This window comes from Condylostylus longicornis, unplaced genomic scaffold (assembly GCF_029603195.1).
Source record: "Condylostylus longicornis isolate FDR11 unplaced genomic scaffold, ASM2960319v2 ptg000010l, whole genome shotgun sequence".
Classification (NCBI taxonomy): Eukaryota; Metazoa; Arthropoda; class Insecta; order Diptera; family Dolichopodidae; genus Condylostylus; species Condylostylus longicornis.
In genome coordinates this window covers 17488216-17510570 of record NW_026577979.1, presented here as the reverse complement: position 1 = coordinate 17510570, position 22355 = coordinate 17488216, and positions in this window count along the sequence as shown.

The window sequence follows — 22355 nt, the reverse complement described above, 5'->3', positions numbered from 1 at the left end:
TTCAAAAGGAATTTTCATATAAGATTGTGATAATTGTCATGTTAACAGGTAAAAAACATACAAAATAAAAATTGTGTCGGCATCGTTTACCATAAAAACTCCTAATTTTATTATACATACCTTAAATAAAAAATTTATAACTAAAATTAGTTTTTAACATAAAAATTATTAGTATTCGGAAGGAAAATATTTAACGAGCAAATAAGAAATTTTTATTTCACTTTGGTTTGAGTTCGAGACTAGATCTTTTATCAGTTTTGTAAGTGTTTGTAATATAAAATGAGTGTGTAATATAAAATGAGCTCAATAAGTTAATTATTATTGTAAAATGTAACGAATTTGTGATGTTCGACAACGATAGCGTCCTATTTTGTTGGAATAATTTGATGATTTTTTTACTTTAAATGTACATTTTTTTAAATTAAACGTTTTCTAATGAACAATTTTGTTGAAGGAAAACTTTAATGTATCACTGCACTTTTAAATTATTTTGTTTATGTTTTCTTCATGCAGCTTAATGATATCTAATGCAAGCTGTTTAATGACCATTCCATTTCATATTATTAATTATGTTTAATCTTCATTTAACTCAGATCATTAATTTTATAGCTTTATTTTCATAGAATAGGCATTTAACGCGTTAATATAGATAAGGCATCAGCATAGGTGGAAGCTTAGTTTTGTTTATCTTATCAATAAATTTTGTCCAATCTAAAAAAACTTTTATTACACATAATTTTAGCCTAAATGCATTTGAAAAACTCCAATAGCACTCAACACGAATGCTATTGAGCCAAGAGAAATTTATTTACGAGAAATTTATGGGATTTTCATTCCAAGAATAACTTTGATTAGTATTTTATCAAAATATAAATACAGACATAAAAAGTAAAAGTTCGAGGTACATACCTAATTTTTAATTTTTAATTCCTAATTTTCAAACTTCATAAGGGAGTTTGAAAATTAGAATTTTTTAATTAAATTTTTGATATTTTAATTGTGTAACGTTGGTATGCGATATTTTGCGGATACTTATGGAAAAACAAAGTAAGATTGATATAGTAGCGTGAAGAAGTGCCTAATATAATTAATTATATTTTAATAAGGCGGTTACATTATAATAATATATTCTCTAGAGATGCAACTTTTAAGTTATCTCAGAAAATCAATTTTGGGTGAAATTCATTAACTAATTCGTTTGTAATTGAATCAAAGAGCATAAAACAATACGAGCTAAATATTTGACATGCACTGCATATGAAGCACGTACATGTGTATGTACATATGTATATACCTTTAAAGTCATATGCCTCAATCAATCATGTTCTCAAAAATGTTCTTGTGTAAATTAGTATATTTATACTATAATGGTAAAATAAGGTTAAAAAAATAGTAAGAGTGAAAGAAAATGACTTTTCTTTTTTTTACTGTCGAAAGACCGCTAGCCAACAGTTTATTTTGTGGGATACACCAGGTTCTTTTTTTTTTGAAATTATATTTTTGAAAATTAGATTCAAACTGTTAAATCTAATTTCTTTGCTTAAATCTTAAAATTGAATTTAAATCAAAAATTAAAATTTGCATTTTATTTAAAAGTAATTTTTATTAGTTCTCAGTAAATAACTTACATAAATAATTTATATCCCATTTTGTTATAGAAATATAACGTCCTTCCAAATGCTTTTTTAAATTTTTAAGTTTTATATTTTTTTAAATGGGAATGAATGGAAGTATGTATGCAGGTTTATACACGTGTATATATAAAATAAGCAATTGCTCTGTATAACTTTATATAATATGCACATATTATTGATTGAATAAGCTGTACGCATCAAATATTTCATTATCCTTTTATAATACCTTTTGAAATAGTATTCTTTATGTACAACATAGTTCAGAATAAGTTCCATACATTACACTGACGGTATATATGCAAGAATTATAAATTTAATGAAATAAGTAGTACTGCATATACTTCTATTATAAGAATACTGTCTAATGAATACCTATATCATGCTAAATAATATGGCATTATCGGTATGATATTCGTACCGTGTAATAAATTATGTGATTAGTCAGTAATATAACATAAATAATATTACGAAATTTAAAGTTGATAATAATGTTAGTTGGAGAAACTTACTGCATAAAAAAATTTGTGTTATTCTGAATTCTTATTCCAAATAGCAATTGTTTTGAGTCGAGACATATCCAGTGGTTTCAAAAACTCATTCATAAGAATCAAATATAACCGACTCAATATAGTCAATATATTTATATTTATATTCACTTATTGGAAATTTCTCGTGAAATTTATAAAATTATTACCCAAATTGTTAGGTATTAAGACGGAAATGAGGAAATTTTTCTAAAAATACCCTATTTATTTAATTGATAATACCTTTTATTTTATTGATTTTAGCAATACCTAAAAATTTATATACGATTTTTTTTTATTTTACGGATATCCTAAAATAAAATGGGACAAACGCTCTTGTATCTGTTCATATTATTTTTTGTAATATTTGAAAATATTAAACAATTCAATTATCCTTAAAAATCCTAATAACAATAAAAAAAAATGAAATAAAATTGTAAAATCTTTCTCCAATTACATTTTAAGAAATCAATTGTATAAAATTAAACATTTCAATTTTTTAAGTTTAAACGTTTTTATACTTAAAAATACAAAAGAAAAAATATTAAAGGCGATTTAAAATTTTTTATTAAAAAAAAAAAACAGAAAAAATGAAGGTTACTCTTAATCTTAATTCTATTTTTGAGAAAAAGTATTTATGTCTAAAAGTGCCATTGTACATGATATTTTGCTACTTTTTTGTCAGTTTTATATTTACATACATAAGTATAAAACCTACTCCACATATATATATATATATATATACATATGTATACATTTAAAAACATTTGGGTATATGCAATGAGGATTTTATAAATAAAATATGGTGAACGAAAACAATTTTAAGATTTTTTTGTATTGTGTAGTTTACAAACAATAAGAACAAAAGGATGCCGAAAAAGAATTTAGCAAATGAACTTGAAAAAAAGTGAACGTATCCCGGGTATGTTAGTAAAACTAGAAACATATACATATAACAGATTATCTATGTTAGTAACATTATTTTATTTAGAAATTTGAAGAAGAAGTTGATGCCTTAAAGTCTCTGCCGACACACACTAATTTTTCTATTTTTTTAATATTAAAAAACAAAGAGAATTATTTGAATCAGCTTCTTTGTTTCTATTTGAATAAATGATTAATTTAATATTATTTAGTATAAATGAACATGTAATTGAAATTAATATGTCTATTGTTTAAAATAGTAAATTTAAACAATGATGTTTGGATTTTGAAAGTACATATTAGAAATTGCTCAGGTGGCTGAATAGCAACATGTATACGTTATTGTCAGTTAATAATAAATTTGCAAGCCTAGATAAATAATTTGAATCAATTCAATTTTGTTTTTCTTAATCATATACCTAAAAACATGGCCTCTTATAATAATTAAAATTTTTAGTTTGTGTTGATGGAAAATAGAATTAAATTTAAATTTCGTTTGCAATAATTGTAAAGTAAAGCAAAATAAATACAGATATCGAGAAAAGTAGCTATAGCTTGGCGAAGAGGTTTTATTATTTGGGATATTTTAAAAATGTGTTTGCGCGATTTTAAAGATTTATATAATGATTTTATACAATTTAATTTAAATTTGTTCGCTTCCGAATATTGTACACTAGAGGTTTTTATTTATAAGTTCTTCAGGAATACAAAATTACATTTGCAATTTTTGCACACGTGATATCAAAAAATCAAGAAGGAAATTTTTCATTTATTCTAAATGACGAGTGTATTTCAATTTTGGATTATAGTACTCAAACGCTTGTGTTGACATTGAAAGACAAAATAAGTACGGAATTAGTTTCTCACTCAACCCATTCTCAGTTAAAAGTTGCTATTTGTTGATATTTTCGAAGCACTGTTTCAGTGCTAATTTGCTTCTTATATGAACTAAGAAACCAAATAAAGCTGATCTTCTTCGTAAAAAGGAGTATATTGTCAGCAAATGTATTTGATTAATTGGTTCTGGGGAAGTTGTTCATTTTGGTCAAATAATATGCCATACAAAAAAGTGTTTCAATATTTTCTTACTATACCAATTGCTTTCAGTTTGCATTAAAAAATTATCAAATAGAGAGTGTCATAATTTTATGAAATGAAATTGAGTTGATAATAATGTTTGCACAAAGAAAACCTATATAAATTGGTATATGTATTTTTTTTTATACATGTAGTTTAATATGATACCAAAATTGCTGCAAGGTACGCTTATACACGCATTAGCAAAATATTTTCTCAAATAAACTTTTTTATTTATTGTTTATGATAATTTTTTGTTTAACAATAGTTTCATTCTTATTACGAGAAATTTGAGTTTGGCATAATGTTTATGTCAAAACATAGTTGATCCATTTTAACAGAAATGATTTTATTATTATACTTTTGGGTTATTTATAGTAATCATATAACAAAATTTTAGAAATGTACACCAAAATAATAAAATAATATGAAATGTTATATAGAATGTATATATGCAATTGTTGAAATATTGTGGGAACAATATAATTAAAGTATGTTTAGCAAATTTCTTGTCTATCTTTATTAAATTTTAAACTTTTAACTCAAAATGATAACATCTCAAACCAATTTAAGAATAAAATTTAATATTGAAATTATTAAATGATTAAAAATGGGAATAGATTTATTTAAAATGACTACATTTAAAAAAATTTTTAATACAGAATATCTAACTAAAGTTTTCAAATTAAATAATAAACAATATATTAAAATGGGGTTTTTGGTGTATAGTTAAGAATTAATTTTAGGAATTATAATTTTTTTCTATATATACGTATATAATAGTGATTATAGGTCGTCCTTTAGGCTTAAATAATTGGAGCATTTTTGCAAAAGAAACCTAATTACCTAAATCATATCTTCAACCCTTGCGCGGGATTTAAAAATTTCAGAGTTTTCAACGAAAAAACAATAATTGATTAAATTTTTATTTACCTAAGAAACAATTATTAATTATACAAAATACTTATTCCTCTAGTTTTATAAAATTTATAAAAATTTATGTTTAAAGTGAAAATTTGGATCACTTTCTGATCAAGTAAAAATTTACTCTACTATTCCAGCATGACACGAGGTCAAGCGCTTTTGGATTTCCTCATAAAGTTAAAAACAAAACTATTTCTAATATTAACAAAAAAAAGTAAATATTTAGTTATTATGGTTTTTAAGAATAGTCTGGATTTAACTCTATAGTGCTTTAAATATTCATACAATGCCTCTGTATTGATAACCGAGCTAATAAACCGGAAATAAGGGAATACTATTTCAAAGACTTAGGGATTTAACTTTTACTCTCACAAATGAATATAACAAAAGAAAAATTTGTGGTCCACCCTTATACATTGATGCATTCCAATAATTTGGATATTCCTATCGAGTACCAATTATTTTGATATATATATGTATATATATTTTTAAAATGTAAAGTTGCTTACATAATTAACAATAATTATTTCAAATATCAATTAAGTCTTGATAAAACCCGTAAGTAAATGTTCATAATATGAAAACCAATTCCTTGCGAAAACTATTTTTTAAAATAAAATTGGAATTCAATTCATTGTATTGGAATAGTTTTTACATAGACATTGTGTTGGACGTGGTCTACAGTTGTATACAAACCGTACATAGTTTGAATCTTAAACTTTAACAAATAATCACAAAATTTAATTTGTTGTAAATGAATATTCTAAATATAATAAAATTTGTTTAATTTAATTTCTTTTTAAATAGTTTTACATACTTAATATATTTAAATGAAATTCTTTAAATTCTTCTTTGTCATGAGAATTTGTACACTTGTTGTTAAAGATTTCCTGTTGATTCAGATTTAAAAAAAAAAAATCGACAAATTTCATTCAAAAATCTGTGAAATATTTTAAATGAAAATTTCGTTAATGTGGTTCTGCCCTTTTATTTTATATCAATATATGAAAATATGTAATATTTACAGAAAAGTTTAAGGGATTAAGTACATTTTCTTCTAAAATTTAATACGAGTTAAGGCGTTAGGACAATAATCTTTTAAAGTTGTTTATATAATTAATTTGTACAAAATAAATGTTTTATAAAATCTGTTTTCAAAACAAAATTAATTTGTGAATGTGAATATACTTATATACTTTTTTAAATAAACTTGTTTTGTGTCAGATTAAAATCATTTAAAATCAAATTTTATAAGAAATCTAATGATTAAAATAAAATAGATGTTTAGTAAATTGATTGAATATCTATTTTAAGAAGGAGATAAACCTGTACAAATGGATTTTCGGGGGGTATAATAAATTTGCCATTATGATTGTAGCTTTAAGAAATAACAATATCTGTCTGTCCGTCCGTCCCAGTGATGCCTTCAAAAGTTCACAAAATTTTCACAAATGTTTAATTATAGTAAATGTCAAAACCTTATTTCAATTAGATGTTATCGAAGCAGTGGTTCGGTTTCCTAGAAGTACAATGGATTGAAGCTGTGGTATAGAAATTTTGAACATATGTTTTTATAGTTTTAGAACTTTTATGTTTGATAAAAGTCATTGTAATTGCATGCCTTTTAGTGCTAGCTACCAAACAACTCCAGAAATTGTTTGATAATATCTCGAAAATTACTGAAGCCACAGAAATGACTCTTTATAGTAGCTGCCATACAATTGCAAAAGTTGTTTACCCATCACTTAGAAACTACAAAACTAAAATTTTTCGCAGACAAATATGTCAATGTGGTCATTATTTTCGGTAAAATTCGTTGGGATTTTATGAGTTTACGATGTAGCTGCCTCAGATTTTCAAAATTATACAATCATATTAAGCAACTATTTATATAACAAGCTAAAATAGAGCACAAATTTAAATATAATGTATTAATAAAAATCACTATATAAAATAGATGAAGCAGTGTGCAACGGTTAAAGTCATTGCAAATATTGCAACTGTTAAAGTCATTGATTTGTACGGGTATCGCAAAATTAATACGATCAACTGCTCCTATTCTATATTAATAGATTCATCACTATTTATCTATTGATTATGTTAAGTAGAATCCAATAGTGTAAAAATAAATTTCGGAAAACAGACCCAAATTATTATATTTCACACATATACATACTATTTTAGATTATTTACTGGAACGTTTATCACAAATCTCTTTAGTTAATAATTAATTTTATTTTATGAGATGTTAAATATGTAAAAATGGATGACACTAATATAAATAATATGTATAGACCACAGTAAACAATCTATGTCATTAGATTTGTATATGGGCAAAATAATTATAGATGGAAGACTGCATTACAGATCAAAAGTCGATCACAACAATTTTTTTTTCAGTACTCTAAAATGTTTGTAGTTTTACGAGTATCAGTCCCAGATATTTGACGTTAACGAAGATAATTCATTTTAAAAAAATAAGAACGGCAAAACGAAAATATTAAAAAAAAATTTGTTTATAAAATAAAAAGTTTATGATTTTTATTAGACTTCAAATATCTCGTACGAGTTAGGATGATGGTAATTAAATTTATAGAATAAAAAAGAAAAAATTATTTTGTTTACTAAAATTAACTAATTTGAACTTTTATTAAACTTTATTGTTTATTTTGAGAATTTTATGACAAAAATTATTCGAAATTACAAACTCTTTGTTATTGTTAATGTTATGACACTACTGTACAAGCATTAATCATAAAGAGTTCACATTAAGAAGTTATTGGAATAGTTTCTTACAGCAAACTTCTCATATACTACGAGTATATAATAGGGCCTATTCTGAAAATAAATCGATTAGTGATATTTGTCGCAAAAATTTTCAAAACTTTATTATTAGCATTAATCATTTGTATACTTATAAATTTTTTATATTTGTGGAACATTTATGTCTAACTTTTTACGAAAAATATCTTTATCAACTTTGATTCGTTTTTTCAATCATGAAACCTACTATGTATGACAGTTGACCAATAGTTGTTTACTCCTAAATCTTATATTTGGTTACATTTTTCCGGATTTTATTTATAGACTTTATAAAAAATAAAGGAGTTAATTATTAAGTAAAAGAATGAAGAGCAGTAGAGTTTGGTATCATACTTAACATCAAATAAAGAAATTGGGATTTTTCAAACTTAATATGTACATGGTTTATATTATGTAAATGTGAATTAATATTTTCCAAATTCATTAATCCTCATTTAGAGAGTGAAATGAATTCCATTTACTGTTTTGTTAAATATGCTAAGTATATTAAAACAAATTCGTTTTTCAATTCGATTACACTTAAGATAATTCCAAAGTATTTACCTAAATTTGAAAATTTGTTTACAAATATCATAAAATAAAATTAAGATATACATATATAACGCGAATAACAACATATGTATATGTATATATACATGTGCAATTATCTATGTATATAAATATTCAAATGTGTAATCATCTATGTATATTCAGTGAGTATTTCTTCCCTTCTTTCTTCCTTTTGAAATTAAAAATTTCATATGCGTACTAAAAAGTAACATATTATATTAATCTATTGTATAAAAAAGGATATGTACAATATATACAAACATACAAATATAAATAAATAAAAATAATTATTAACAATGTATAACGTTGTGCTGCTTAATTGCGAGGTTCCTAATTCAACAAATTTGATAAAAAATTATTAAGATTCTTTTTTTTTTCTTATTAAATTTAACATTGAAATTTTAATAAAGCATATACATTAAATTATTGATATAACAATAGTCGACACAACAATATAATATATAAATAATTGGTAATTAGGTAACACAGTAACACTTTTTTAAGAGAAAAACCAGTTTTTATATGTATTTCGATTGCACTAAGTTTTTTATGTTTTATCTCCACATATTTTAGATTTTGTTTTACATAAATAGATTTACGCTATATATGTATATACAGACGTTAAGAACTGTTGATATGATACTTAGAAAATGTATATGAAAAGAAGAAATATTTGACTGGTGATATGCTTTATGGTTTCCTTTATAGAACCTGTTCGAAGTACTAGCAATGGCTTTCAACTTCTTCACCCATGAATTTTATATTACAATTATTATAATTACTATCTGCCGCACTTTGAAACTGTAAATAAATTAATTTACAGGGATAGATTTATAACACTCATTTACGGAATGGCACATTTATAACACACTACAAAAATACTCCATACTTGTATTTACATACATATATGACATGTACATACATAATAATAGTTTGTATTGATAAAAAGATAGATGAGATGAGACGTCTATTATAATTACATTTCATTAAATAGAAAAATGTATCAAAATATTTAAAAAGACAACAACAAAAGTAATAAAATGAGATTAAGGAATCAAATAACATAAAAAATAAAACAAACATATTAAAAAAATAAAAAACATATTTTTAATGTCTTCTTTGTTTCGTTTGTCAGCATTGCCGTCAGCAACATTTACAATAAACACAATCATGCTAGTATTGAATAGTTTGAAAAAAATGCTATAAATAAAAAAAAATTAGAAAATTCTCAGACATTAAATGCTTTGTAATAATTCTGAACGAAATTTTTCTAAAAAATCATGAATTAATTTATGAAGTTGCTTTCGATTGTACAGTCATTACAAATACATTATATTGCTATCATGCATACCTTGATATAGTTTTTCAAATATTGAATAATTAAGTATAGAGGTATGTGCGCAAGAAATGTGTAAATATTTACTTACACATGTATTAATGAAGAGCAGAGGAAAAAAGGGGCACGAGCCCTTTTGCTTTCATCTTTCTAAGTGAAGTGATGGCGCATATATAATCCATATATCATTTATTGACAGAACCTATATTAGATTATTGGATATATAGGGATATAGTTTTTATAAAAATGAATTTAAAGGAAATCGAATCAATATTTTGATTATAAAATTATTTACTATAAAAATGTAAGGGACCTGGAATTTTGGTCTTTGTTACGAAACGTTCACTTGCATTTGAGTAAAAAAAATAGATTAAATTTAGTTGAATTTTATTTTGTGAATTATTCGAATTTCCGTGAAATATTTTTAAGATCTGAAATACACGCAAAGAACGATATATCCCGGTTGGATAATAAGGTTGTTTATTCTTTTTTTAATGTGGGTAAATTGTATGGTTGATTTGGAAAGAGTTCTATGTTTCAGCTTGTTTTTCTGGTGTCTAATTGAAATCATTAATGCAAAATGAAGTCCAAACTTGAACAGTGCAGAAGTTAAAGAAAAATTTTTTGGTATATGCATAGGAAAAATTACAAAAAATTAGGAAAAATTTTCGTTAGGAAACTTTTTCAAGCTCAAAAAAATTGTAGGGAAATATGTAAATTATGAATGCTTTTTAAGTTGGTTTTTGAAGAAAAAATAACTAAGTGAAAACGGGAAATCGATTATTATTTTATTAAATACAGGATTATTACATAAAAAGAGTTCCAGATTTGTTCCAAGTTTTTCGACGAAGTATTGAACCATTAATTTATGTATATGTGAGCATCATCTATCTACTTCTAGGGTGATGAAAATACGTAAATGCCAATTATAAATATGAAAAGTTACAAATGCGAATGTGCATCTACATATATCGACACTTATTCGAGTTTAAACTGAATTCTACATCAAAGAAAATTGAATAATTTAAAAAGATATTTTTCTTCTTAAGGCAGATGTCTATATATGTATAAAAGTTATCTAAAAATTTCATAATACTTTCTTTATTTATTTTGTCAAAAGATTTTGTTATTAAAAAATATCTTATGTCGGATTATTACTATTTTTCTCCTTTTGATTCAGTGTGAAATTATAAATTTTAAAATCTATTACAAAATACTGATTTTCTACAAGTAATTTATTGTTAATATATTAATAGTTCCTATATATGTACATACTTAAGTTAATGATTCCCTCTTCACTTAATCTTTTAATAAGGGAAAATCTTTCTTTATAATATTATTGCATTTATCCTGAGTTCTGACATTTTATTCAGTAATATTTTTGATCTTATTGCTTCTTATTCATAATATTTCTTAATATCCCATAAATTCTGTTAAATTTCCAAATTTCTTTAAAAATTCGGCTTCTCTTAAATGTGAATGAAAATGGAATTTATGATAAAAATTGAAATTTCAAAAAGTCGCTTTTCAGTTAAATGACGTGATGATAAAAGATCATTTTGTTTGACATTTTAACTTTTCAATGCTTTTCATCTTTATGTCGAATATAAAGAGGGTGAGATACGAGATTAATGTTTGTGATAAAATTATTTAATGAAAATATTTCATAGTATTCTATAATGTATTAATTGTTAATGAGCGCATAACAACGCTTACTAATTCAATTATTTTACAATAAATTTAAAATTTTAATATGCAAATTAACAATTAATATTAATAGAATTTAATTAGGATTAGGACTATAGAATTGATTAGGAAAGGTGATATTAAAATGTATGTTAGCAACCAAGTGTATTGTGGTTTAATTATTTTCTTTTTAAAGCTCGTTTTAATTTTATTTGAAATCTTCATTATTTTAAAAATTTTTATTCAAAATTTTTCGAAATTTAAATAATATTTCTAATTACTCTAAGCTGATGAAAATCACTTTATTTTTATTGCAAACTTTTATTCTAACTCTTTTTGCTGCATCGATATTCTGGAATTTTGAATACATAAAATTCACTCATTGAAGCAACTTTCTAAGTTATAGGAGTTCATAAGAGTATAAGGTGAGAGCTAGCTGTCTGTCTCAGATTGCAGGGTATTCTCTTGCAGACTATAAAATAATTTTTGGGAAATTTTGAAAAATTCTATTACTCTTGGTATAATTTTTTTGGGAGCGTTTTTATCAATTTATTTTGATAATTTTAAAATTGCCTTATTTTAACAGAATTTAATTAGATTTTCGATTTGATTATAGGGAGAATTAAATTTTTGCATAATATTTCACCTTTACACTTACTTGGTTCAGGTTTTAGGATTTTATTAAATTTTCTCGAAGAATTTCAAGGACATCATTCGATAGGTTGTTTTTAAAAAATTGTGTTTTAATCAATAAGTAATTGCAATAAAACCACAAACTAAGAAACATAAATGCTTTCAAATTTAATTTTTTTTTATATTGTAATTCACTTGTTGGCCTCAGTAAGTGAGCGAAAACTATTTTTAATTAGCTTCCATTACTAATAATATAATATGAACTTACATTTTTTCATTTTTTTAAAATATAAGTTTATTTTAACATTTATTGCTAATTAAATCTAATACAAATTTTTACATTGAGACTCACATTCTGAAAGAGTCTTAAAATTATTTGCATTTCCTTTGCATCCACCATAACCGAATGTTTCACACGATTTAGTCTCTATATTATAGTAGTACCTTAAAATATTAGCTTTACAAGGTCCTCTATATGCCTGAAGGTTGCACGTGCAATTATCTAGAAAAAAAAATACTTTTGAAATATACAATTCCATTTTAAATTCACAAAGATTTAGTTTACCAATATATTTTGCGTTTGAAATTTCAACAAATGCGAATATTAAAATTATTGCAAAATAAATTTTTAAAAAATATTCTGGTTTCTTCGTCATTATTCTTTAATTTTGGGCTAAAATTTATTCTTAACTGTAAACAGTGGAACTTTTTTTATTTCTTTTATACAATCTTCTAAAATTCTATAAACAAAGCTTTCATTTCCGAATTTCAAAATCACAATTTTATGGGTAGCAAGATTTTAAGTTGAAATTTTTTATCATAACATGATTTTTACAGATAAGTGGGTTAAATGATAAGATTTGTGACTTTTTCTTAAAAAAATTTATTCATATTCTTTTATATTGAAAAGAGAGGTTAATTTTGTAAGGTCTATTAAGTTATTAAGATATAAGGGCTTAAGTACTAAGTTGTAAAATTTCGAAAGAACTTTTAAAAAGAATGTTTTAAAAAATAATAAAATAAAAAAAAGTTTAGTCATAAAAAATTCAGTTTAAAAATAAAATTAATAAATTTAAGAAAATTTAAAATTGAATGAATTGCGAGAATTGAAAATTTTTTTATATGGCTATTGCTATTACGCTATAATATGTCGTGGATTGTAGTTATTTAATTTCATATTATTCGTATAATGCAAATGAACTCACCTATGTTAGTGGGACATAAAAACATTTTTATTATTACAACAAATTCAGATATTAGTACTTTGAAATTCTTCTAGAAATATGCAACCAAATTTTGTACTCACTTTGATTCTGAGGCTACTTTTGAGATGAAATAATGTAATTTTAAGTCATTTATTGAAAATATTTCAAACGTGCAAGTAGACCAATGAGCTAAGACTAATTTCGGAGATTTCTTCTAGACATGAGTTTTTGAAATTATTAATCTATTTTATTGAATGTAAAGTGTGGTATTGATTCTCTAAAAAATTCAATATAACATTTATGTAGATTGAAATAAAACAATAATAAAATATGTTTCTTGGTTGAAGATTTTGTTATTTGTACAAGTAACTTGATACAAAATTTATAGAGAAATACCACACCAAAGCTAATCTAGCAAGGTATACCTTTTTACGTAAAAATTGTTAAAGTAAGCATAAATGTATAGGTTTAAGTTAGTGAACAATATTGTGTAGTTTTATGGAATACTTTCTTCTGAATTCCAAAGCTAATTAAAGAATTTCGTATATTGCTGATTAAAAATTAATGAAATGCAAAGGCATTTAAAGCAACATTGCATTCATTTTCTTAGCTTAAACAAAGCGTATATATTTTGCACTTTTGTGACAGTAGTATATGAAGTAAAAAAAAAGGTTTTTTGAGTTTCAAGAACTTTAAAAACTTTAATTAAGTAATATTATTTTATATTATTATTTAATTAAGTAATAATACTAAATAATTAAAACTCGAACTTAATTTTTAAGCGTTATTATACTTTTACCACAAGGCTATACATGCATAAAAACAAGACCTTCGTATGTTAGAAGATTTCTTATCCTAACTCCCATTAGGCACAAATGCTTGTTTGGTATAAACGTTAGAACTCCCACTTTCACTTGCAAATAGAATTTTCTTAAAAATATTTGATTAAAATTTAAATCCAATCACGAATTAAAAAATCACGTTTAAATTCTTATTCATTTTAACAAATTTCAAATCATTTTAAAAATTCAATTGTAATTCTACCGAAAAATACAACCTATGCAATAAACAAAATCGCAAAAAATAAAACATGTGCTCGGCTCACACCATAAATTGAAAATTGAAATTTTGAATATTGAAATTTTTTAAAACCTTTAAACTGTTTTTAAAATTAAATTTTTTCCATGAATTGTTGGAAAACACATTTGTATTTAGAGAACTGTAAAAAAAAGTATGTGTTGTAAAAATATTTGAAATGTAATTTGTGAATTTGTGAATGTAATTTCACCCCTTTTTGTTTTATTGTTGAATTTCGCGAATGAAAAGTGAAGGGTAAATGTTTAAATTAGTTTTATTACTCGTATATTATTTTATTATTGTTACTTTCTTCTTTATTGGGGGCATAAAATTTAAATACCTTTTTTACGAAAAATAAAAATAGGTGGCTCTGTCACAGCAAGTTTGCTATATTTTAAATTTAATACAGTCTTTCAAATATGTACACATTGGACTTTAATTCGTAATTTGTAATTATCGAAAAATTTTGATAAATTCTGGAAAATATACGCGTATATATAACAAGTTCAATAGACACGAAAACAAAATAATAGCATGTCATTGAAAAATTGTAATTATATTTGATTTGTTTGATTATTCATGTTTCATTCATTTAAGAATTGTAAAGGTGAGTAAATCACAGAAAATTAAAAACGTCTACAAGTTACGAAATACAAAGCAGGAGCTAATTTTAGTGGTACTTAACGTTTTACGACCAATTTTATAATACATTAGGTATATATTCGGCTCACTATAGATAATATACTCAAAATCGTCAACAACGTGTTCCGATCCTTAAATGAAATTTACTGAGAAACATAATACATAAATTATTCTTAACAGGATAATTAATTTAAAGGCAATTCAAACAAAGCTTGTTTTTCATTTCCTCATTTTTGTCTCTCTTTACTCTTACATTCTTAAATATAGGCGCTGAAAGCAAAGTGTTTTTTCTTATGTTTATTTGAAAAAAAAATAAGTAAAATGTAAACTACTATTATCCTGTCAAATAATATTAAATTTTTATTTTCTTTTGAATGTAATCATATAATGTGTTTGCATTGATACATACTTACATACTTATATGTATTTAAATTTTATAAAAGTATAATAGTTGTTAATAGTAAGTGAGAAGTCTGTCCATCATTTTTGTTTTCAAAATGTCATCACATATGTTTGATATTTTGCATAAAAAAATGATATATGTACATATGTATGTTTATGTATATAGGAAATGAAAGGAAGTAGAAAAGGGATATTTTTTAAATTAGTTGAGTGGGTATACATAAGTTATTTTATAATTAAAATTAACTTTTTTTTATATGTATGTAGTTAATTTTCAGTTTAACATTTTATACGTCAAATTAAATATAAGACGAAAAGTGTCATACCTTCGTATATATTGATGTTAATTTGTAAAAGTAATTGATGTTATGTTTTAAAAATTCGATTTTTCATTTATTTAATATGACTTCAATTGAAGCGAATTACAAAAGTATTCTTTAGTATATTTGATGTATAGAGATGTACTATTGCATGTATAAAAATTTTCTCCGAAAAGTTTAGAAAAGTTTATAGTTTCTAAGACTTATGAGAAACATTTATAAATATTTTAGTTCATTTGATGTTGCTACATACATACATGCGAGTATGTATATGCTGTGTTCTGTTCCCTCAGTTAGTTTAGGAACAAAAACAGTTCCGAGAAATTTGTAAAACAGGCAGCTAAATTTGAAATAAAAAAAAGTTGAAAACAGAGAATTTGTAAACTGTACAGAGAATTTGAAAAGCTAAGGTTTGAAGTTTTTTGAGTATTTTTAAGATATTAGTACCGACCGCGGCAGCCAATTTCGAAAGTAAAATTAATTTCGAAAAGTCGTGGCGCTATCGCAAAATCTATTTACCAAAATAGAAATTAAGTAAAAGTTTTTATTTAAAAAAAGAATTATTTATAGATAAACGTTTGTATGTAATTAAAAAAATGAATAAGACGCCGAAAATAAGGAAAGGTTATTTAAACTAGAAAAGAAGAAACGATTATGGGATTCATCCAATTTTATAGAATTGAATGTAGCTTGGTAAGTTTATCATGTATTTTTATCATCGCATTTATTTCATCGATGAGTTTAAAAATATGTTCAGACTTCCAAAAGAACATCTCTTGCTTGATTTGATTGAATTTTTTCCCTTGAACTGAAAGTTTTTCTGAATTAAGATAAATAAAAATAATTTATATTCTACTTATTTTTTTCTTTTCTGAAATTTACGCAAAATTGTGATAGCAATTTCAAAATCTATAAAATAGAAAAAGTCGCTACACTAGAATCTTAAACTATGCGGCTAATACATTTTTTTCTATTGCAGATGAAAAAATCTACTCCAAATGGACTTCCGCGGTCGAGGCTATTATTTGTAATTCACGGCATTGAAATAATTTTTCTTTTGTTTAATTTTAAAACTTAATCATTATTTTATCCTTTTTATATCAATTGAAACTTCATGGTAGCTAGAAAAGAGTATGCATATGTTTTAGAAATACAGAAACTTAAATGAGTGCGATTTACTTATTTTTGGGAATTTTTTACTCAATGTAAAATTATATCCATGTCAACGTCTTTTTAAAAATTTCGTATTTATAATCGATTTAACCGTTTTTTTTTCTCTGTAAATTACTGCAATTATACACAGTTTAACGAAGAATCTTTCTTTCTTGTAAATTAATTAATACAGAGGTGCGATAACAATTATCGGTTATTATATCACTTTGAAAATAAAAGTGGAACATTATTCTCTTAAATAATTTGTTACTTTTTCCCAGAATAAGGTTATTCTTCTTTCCTAAACTTTAAATCCGGCATAGGGTGATAAATACATCTTTAATTTCTAAATAGCACTAATTTACAATTTTTGAAATTAAGTTCAGATTTAATGTAGAATATATGTTGTTAGTATGTAATTAGTATGCAAATTAGAATCAAAGTATTAAAAATTAATGCATGTATGTAGGAAATTTTTTATGGTAAAAATTCAGCTAATTTCCAGCGGAATCCACCACATAATTTGAATTGACTATTAACAATGTAGATTTTTTGACTGACCATTGGTCAAGGCGTTTAAGGATCATCCTTTACTACTGCTAATCTTAGCCTGTGAAAGTTATATAAAATCACGTTTTTTTTTAATTTAGTCAAAGTTGGTTTTATTCTTTTTAGCTGAATATTTAAAATTATTTTGTTTCCGTATTATAATTCATATTTTTAGAAATTTTATTCACACATTATATTGTTACATGCATTTACCTGTACATTAAATAAGTTCAATATTTTGTATACAATAGGTAATCGTGCAGAGTTTAATGTAACTTTAAAAAGAGGAGTTATAAAAAAAAGGATAATAATTGTATTATGAAATTGTGTTGAAGAGGAAAATGAAATAAAGAAAACAAAAATTTTTTAATTCAATTTTAGGGAGCAAATACTAAAAAAATTACAAAAATCAATTGAATTTAAAAAGACAGAGTGAGAGAGAGAGAGAAAAAAGAAAAATAAACATAAATACACAACAGGGTGTCCCAATGCAAGAATGTATTTTTTGTCAACAATGCTACATAACTGTTCTTTTATATTATTTAATATATAAGTGTCTATGTATGTACGAATACATTTGATTTACTTTTTACTGTAAGTTTCGCGTAAAATTCTAAATGAATACAAGGTAAATATGACGAAGGGTTGACATCAGCTTGAATTGAATGGATTTAATTTTCTGTCATTATTTTAAAGTATTAGTCTGCGCACATATTATTTTATTCTTTTACAAAATATTTACATTAGAAATTTAATTTTGTAACGATTTCATATGGAGAACACATTCCATTCATTTATAAATAAAAAAGTGAACAGAAACTCAGTTGGTTTCCATATATTTTTTATTAAGAACTTTAATTATTTAAACATTTGTTTACATTTACTCATATTAAGTATGAATTGAATTCAAAAACTAAAGAAATTTCGAATTAATTATAACATATGTATGTGAGCTTGCTCGTCTAGAAATTAAATTATGATTAAAAGTGACTTGAAAGGTGTTTTAATTTACTAATTTTGAAATGTTTATTAGGACTTTGAACTGAAAATTTGTTTTTTTTTTAAACTTTGTTTGCTTAATAACTTATATGATCTATACAAGTATGGTTCATTTTATGAATTTTTAGCTGTTGTTTGTGATGAGCTTTTACAGGTATATTTATATATTAATCATTTGGCGAATTGTATTCGACAAATGTAAGCGCGGAGAACTTTCTTCCTTTCAAAATTTTTTCTTCAGGATATCGTTGGGTTGACCAAGTAAAACAGTCTTATTTCAATGAAATTTGTTTTCATATTTCATGTTTTCGCACACACCAGTTAGAATTCCATGAAGTCCTCATTTTAGAAAAATAGCCTGTCAACCGGCGTAAACAACTATGTCTCTTAAAAAAAGACAGTTGTATATTGTACAATAAAACTTTGTAAAATATTATTTTGATTTTTCTGCTAGATTTGCTAACAGTAAAGTTATATAAATTAGCATATGGTGCCTTGGAATAATTCTCTAAATAATAAAACAAATCCTCTCCAATGACGTCACATCTTAAAATGTCAGACATTCCGGCAGATCTTGTTGTTATTAGACAACGGGTTGCAATGCAACTATGAAAGGTCGATTTAGATCAATACAACATAAAAAAATCCGAGATTTTTATGTATTTCTTGAAAGTATTTAAAAATTAGGATATTAAAACGCACGGTTTAATTAGGGCTTTAGTGTACGGTTTTTGTAGTTTTATATCATTCGAGCAATTAGTTATCATCGAAATTTCTTGTTTAACTAGATAATAATCTTTTCTTGTGGTTTGATAAAATTAACAATGGCAGAGCTGCACGCCATATTTAAACTTTGCAAACTTTGATTTCCAAAAATTGATATTACTATATGCACATATCTAGAGTTACTCATTCATATAAAAGAGGAATAAGGCACAAGTTATTGCTTCAGTAAACTCTGATTCCAAAATTGCTTGATTCACGAGACATAATTAATCTTCGCCCTATAAATTAAAGTACATTGAATCATTATAAAAATACGATAATTCGTGCCATGAATTCGACAAGCTCCTACTTACATATACTTATGTGCAAAGCATATACATACATATGTATGTTACATAAAAGTATGTTAGTGTATATTATAAATTATTTCTTCAACTTGCAATAATACCAAAGCTTAAAATTATATTTTTAATTAAAAAGTTCACGTTACTGTAAAATCTTTCACTATAAATAATTATTTATAAGTTTTTAAGCATAAAAATAAGGTATAAAAAACATGTCAATAACAGAAAACAACCGTTAAATAAATAATTATAATGGCTGCCATTTATATATTTTATAAAAACAAATACCCTCTTCTTATAATAAATAATAACATAAATAAATAACACTTTTAATAAAATGTCTTTTTCGTCTTTTTTAAGTGAATAAATAAATAATCCGTGAAATTATATCAAAAGAATAAATAAATATTTATGTATACATAATCTGTATTTTCATATAATTTAAAAATTTATGTATCTACATATAGTTACAATGGGAGTGACTGAATACGATATAGAATATCATAATCAAGTAAATATATAAGAATTGACTCCACCCCGATTTTCAAAAATTCTCTCAGAGAATTCATACATATTAAAATTCCTTACGGGAAAATTTCAGGGGTGTTTCTGTTACTGAAAACGGGTAGAATAAAATATGTATAAGTTTAATAGATACCATATTAAATAAATTAAATGTAATAAAGTTTTGTATACTTCAAATGTAATAAAATATTAATGAAAATATTGAAGGAATTTTAATATGAACATTTTGGTATTGTTTTATCATCAAGAATTGTAAATAATGAATAAATTGAAATTTCTCAAATCCTTAAAAAACAGAACATTTCCCTTTATTATTATATATAAAGTGTACACCTTTCAAATACTTACATAAATGATTTCAAGTTTAAATTATGAAACCAAAACTTTATTGACGTAATTCTTATTCTATTACTATTCTTATTCTCAGTTTTGCCATATCATATTGCATATGCAGGGGAGGAGTTTTGATGTAATAATCAAAAAAAGTTCATAAAGATATCATAAGGATTGAACTAGATTGCTAATTAATTTTTAGCACTTTTTAGACACTTTTTTTGTTTACAAAACTTTTACACCCTTGAAGATAGAAAGCTGAAATACGTACATAGATTTTTACTAAAAACTCATTTCCGTAGAACAAAATTTTTACCTATCTCCCCCCTCTAGAAGTTATACCCCTCCAAAACCCAAAAAAATGGCCTGTTTTAACTATTTGTTGCAATGAAACCATAAGCATTTTTGAAATTTTGCAAACGCAGAAAGGCAGTGGCTTGCTTCCCCTAGCGCGGTGTATTATGGTTAAACTTTGAAAAAACAAAATTGCCGTTCAAATTTACCATTATCTAAAGTCCTTTTTTGCAAATTTTTGATTTCGTTTTTCTTCTAGACCCCAGCCTATAGAAGCTTGAAATTTTAGGGGCTCTTAGACATTAATAAATAGTTCATTTTGTTAGAAGAAAATTTTTTTCCTTCTTTTTCCCCGCTCAAGTTATCACCTCTTGAAATTTTTCTTAACTCATACAATTAACCCTTAAAATCGAGCATTATGTTAACCCCACTTTATACTAATATTTTCTTTATTTCAAAGACTGCATAAATCGTTCATCCTAAATATATGCAATCCTAGAAATAGTATCGTATATGAATGAAAATATTTTTAATAGTGTGGTAGATATACATAGACTGTTTTAAAGGCAGAATTTTCACTTTGAAGGGAAAAGTGCTACAATACAAACCATTGGTTTGACAAAACTTTATTTTTAATTTTGTTTAAATATAAACTATCAGACATAAAATATAAAACCTATATGAGATGAATGTATACTGGTTTTCCAAATACCTGATAAGCAGTTTTAAAATTTTGGAATCCATGTTGGTCCGGAGCATAATTCAAGTTTTCTAAATGGACTTGTTTAGATAGGTTGGTCTAGATAGTATAAACGGGATAGTACTTGATGCCATGGTATATTTGGTTGATTTATTGATTTGTATTTATTGCTAAAACATTCAAATGCCAAGCTTATAGGCAAAGGGGTGCTGATATTCAGTCAAAGAATGCTGGTATGCAAAGGCCAGCCGACTTTTGCTTCACAGGGTTAACATTATTTACAGATTAAGGCCAAGAAAAACTAAGATATGAAATTAAAGCAATAAGATTGAAACATTTCCCTTTAATATTATATTTAAAGTGTAGACCTTTCAGATACTTACATAAATCAATTAATCCGTGGGTAAAGGAGTTAGGTTTAGCGAAAGAGTAAGTCTACGGGACATGCCTTGGCAAAAAAACCGGGCTTTAAAAAGTGACGACATAATACTGTTTAGGCTGTATTTCATAGTTATCATAATCGGTCTATAATTGCGGTTTCTTTCCATAGATTGGTACTTTGTAGATGACATGTTTTTTAATCGGTTAAATTGGGTATATTTCAACTTAAGTAGATCGGACATGAAAATTGAGCGAAATAATTTCCTCTATAATATCTTTTCTCAAAAGAACTCTCTTCTCTTCTATATTTTCTACCTGCGTACATTAGTTTTAAACACAATATACATATTAAAACGAGTTCGAAATAAATAAAAAAATTCAATATTCAAATTAAACATTAAAACATATGTTACATATAAATACTGTCAGATACACTAGCTTATTGAAAACGAACGGTATAAACATCTAATAAAAGTAATGACTACATAATCATGCAATTTTATAAATACAGGGACAACTATATGTACTACAGTATATACTTGTATATATAGAAAGTATTTATATTTGTGCTAACGTGCGATAGGTAAAAAATATTT